Source organism: Eutrema salsugineum, unplaced genomic scaffold (assembly GCF_000478725.1).
Source record: "Eutrema salsugineum unplaced genomic scaffold, Eutsalg1_0 scaffold_12, whole genome shotgun sequence".
Taxonomy (NCBI): domain Eukaryota; kingdom Viridiplantae; phylum Streptophyta; class Magnoliopsida; order Brassicales; family Brassicaceae; genus Eutrema; species Eutrema salsugineum.
This window is the reverse complement of record NW_006256895.1, coordinates 2,784,885-2,788,556: the sequence shown is the minus strand read 5'-3', so window position 1 is coordinate 2,788,556 and position 3,672 is coordinate 2,784,885. Positions and strand designations below refer to the sequence as shown.

Here is a 3,672-nt window from a genome sequence, read left to right as displayed (position 1 = left end):
TCTTAGGGCTTGTTTTAGAACTTAGGAGATGCATTAGGTCCCAATGAGTCTTTGCATGTTTTAAGTGTTTATCAGGTGTATCTGGAGCTATTTGGAGCTGAAAAGATGAATCCAGGAAGTGGAATGGTGATCAAAGCTTGAAAAATGGTGAAATTGGGTCTTTGGAGGTTATCGGCCATTCTCGCGCACCAGGAAGGTTTTTCTCGGCCAAAACGCGTACCGCGGGTGGATTTTTATCAGCCAAAACGCGTACCAGCTAAAGGATTTCTCGGCCAAAATCTCTGGGTGCAAACACGTCTCCGAAATCGCCTGTCCGGGGAACCTTCCGGTCCGATTCAGTTGTTGGGTGCTTCATCAAAGTTGGAGAGGATTGGGTCACGGTTCCAGATCAAGTGAAATCATGGAATTCGGACGCGTGATCAGAAAGTTAAGCTCGTCGGAAGAAACTCCTCTCTCGCTGCCGTTTTGGACCGACCCGATTAGCTCCGAAGAATGCGAAGGACGGTGCACTTCCAGGCCGATTCAGTTTCCGGGGCCTTCATGAGAATCAGAGATAATTGAGTCCTGTTTTCAGAACGACAAAGATCATTCAATTCGGATCTATGAGTAGGAAGATACGGTCTCCGGAATGGACACATGTCTAGACGCCTCTCTCTGATCGTGTAAATGCACTGCAAAGATGAGCCCTCCAGGAAGCCAATTCCCAAGCACCTAAGCTTCCTTCACCAACGTTGGATATATATGAGTCCTCTGTCCTCTGCAACCGGAATCACTCGATTCGGACAAGTATTTTAGAAGTTACACTCTCCGGAATGAGAAGTGGTTCAAGCTGTTCTGAATGCTGCGAGAAAGCCTTGCGACTTGGTTAACTCGCAGGCCTGAAGACGAATGCCTGGAAATTGATGCTGCGAGTTGAGAAGTGCGGGTAAGCTATCAATGGATGAGGTCTGAGGCTCCCGAGCAAGAAAATTGCTAAGTCCACAATCGTGCGACTTAGTCATGCGAGTTGGCCGCGCCTGGAACCAAGCCGCACGATCACTCGCAATCTACTCCGACTTGAGCCTGCGACTTGAGTGTAATGGAGACCAACCCGCACGGTTTGTACATTCCCCAGAAACCGCCTTGGTCCTGCGAGTTGAAGAAGAAGAAGATTAAGCCGCAACAAGACTCGCAAAACACTCCTACTTGGGCGTGCAGCTAAGACAAAGCGATTTAAGTCTCACAAGACAAGTTCTTCATCTACTGCGAATTGGGCATGCTACCTGGGAGACACTGGACCAACCCGCAGGATTTCCACTTTACCCACTAAAGCCGGGTCAGGACCCGGTTTGTTCCGGGCTGACCCGGTTTGTTTTTAGAGAGATATAAATACTTTTTAGGGTTTTTTCCAAGAACTAAGCTTTGTTTTTCTCTTGTTTCTCTTTCCTTTTTAGTGTAAAAACGAGTTTGATTAAGAGATATCTAAGGGATTTGATCATTCCAAAGCTGTTTCTCATCATCTAATCATCTCATTTCTGCTTCTAATCATGATTAACATCATCTCTTGCGAAAGATTAGATGTGTTCTTCATGATTAGTGAGTAGTCATCTTTTAAGCTTCTAGGTGTGTAGATTAGGGTTCTTAGATGTAGATTAATGATTGTGTAAGCTTAGATTCTCTTCTCCTTTCCTTATTTAGCTGATCCTAATGCTAGATCCTTGCACATCACTTGGGTCTAGAATCTGGGTTTTTCATGCACCAAAAGTGTCTGATGAAATGCCTGAATGAAAGCTAACTAAGGGTTTATGCATTAATGCCATGGGAATGTTTGTTAATTGTATAAATGACATATTAGAGTCGATTCTTAATGCTTACTAGTTCATATTTCACAAAAGGGAATTTGGTTTGAAAGTGGATTAGTGTAGAGATTAATGCCTTCATGAGAGGATTAATCTAGCTTTAAACTCTAAGTTGATTGGATTAGAGATCATGTGATTGCTTGCTATGTCTTTCTGTATAAGATTCAGTCTTCTTGGTTGAGAGATTGTTTGGTCACTAATTAGGCTTGATGCATTATGCTTGTTGATTGCTTGATTATATCTAATGGTGATTAAGTGATTAGCAAAGGGATTATTGTCATGGGAATGAATTGATCTGCTTTTGAAGTCTAGACTAAAGAGTAACTTGCATTGCATTGTTGTTCTTAGCATCATGAATTGATATCTACAGCACCCTAATCAATGATCACATCTAGAGGTTTATCTTTTATCATTTGCTTAATCACCACATTCTTGTTTAGCTTGCTTGCTTTGTTTAGTTCATTAATCATTGCTTGTTTGTTCCTTGTTTATGCTTTCTTGTTACTTGTCACCAAATCTTTCTTGTTTCACTTGACTTAAGAACTTGTCTTATAAAATAGTGCCTAACTACCACACATATGGATTGACACCCCTTATACTACCTTGACAAGGGGATTGATAACCCATATATGGCCTCAAATACCTTAGTTATCAATTGGCGCCGTTGCCATATTGTGTGGGGATTGTTAGCATTAGTTTCTGATATAGTTTTTGAGATCAAGTTTATTTTGTTTTACTGATCACCTTTCAAGCTCTGTCTTTGTTTTCAGGTTTATGATCACAAGAAGCCAAGCCAGAAGACAAAGAGAAAGAGCTGTTCACTTGGAGATGTTAGGAATGAATCAGCAAGTTGGGAATGAGCATCAGGCTCAAGAAGCTGATCACGGTCAAAGAGCTGGTAATGGGATTGGAATTCAGGCTCAACAGGCTCAGGTCCATCAGGGACACGCTCATGGTAACCAGAACCAAGACCTACCTCAAGTTAACCAGCCACAGCCCCACCCAAACCCACCCATACGTCATCAACCTCCACCAGTCTTTGTTGGTGAGAATGATCGAGCTTATGCACACCATTATGGAGCAGGAATCAGGCCACCTCCTGTCCAAAACAACAACTTTGAGGTGAAGGCCTCTTTGATCAATATGGTTCAGAATCAGAAGTTCCATGGCTTACCTATGGAGGATCCCTTGGAGCATCTGGATCTGTTTGACAGAGTTTGTGATCTCACTAAGATCAATGGGGTATCTGAAGACAGCTTCAAACTGAGATTGTTCCCATTCAGCCTTGGAGATAAGGCACATCAGTGGGAAAAGAACCTCCCAAGAGGATCCATCCACACATGGGAGCAATGCAAGATTGCCTTTCTATCGAAGTTCTTCTCAAGCTCAAGGACTGCAAAGCTAAGGAACAAGATTTCCAGCTTCACTCAACATTCTAATGAGACCTTTGGGGAAGCTTTGGACAGGTTTAGAAGCTACACAAATAAGTGTCCACATCATGGCTTTTCAGAAGCCTCTCTCCTTAGCACTTTGTATAGAGGAGCTGTTCCTAAGATCAGGATTCAGTTGGACACAGAATCAAATGGAAATTTCTTGGCAAAAGAAATCAATGCAGCTATGGAACTTGTTGAGAACTTAGCCATGAGCCAAGACACTTATGGGGAAGATTATGATAGAAGCTATAGAGGAGAAGATTCTGGTAGACACCAAGAGCTGGAAGAGAAGATCAAAGTGCTGAATATCAAGCTTGACAAAGCCCTAGCTGCCACTCAAAAGCCTATAAACTATGTGAGTGATGAAAAGAGATGCTTCACAAATACAAATGAAGAGAGTC

At 42.6% G+C, this 3,672-nt stretch overlaps 1 non-coding gene across 1 annotated transcript; it reads right to left on the bottom strand.

Annotated features, from left to right (window-relative positions):
* Nucleotides 1–3,236: 3,236 nt before the first annotated feature.
* LOC112089539 lies at nt 3,237–3,343 on the bottom strand. The gene has a single exon (XR_002901177.1). It is a non-coding gene; the product is annotated as a small nucleolar RNA R71 (small nucleolar RNA).
* Between the last annotated feature and the right edge of the window lie 329 nt (nt 3,344–3,672).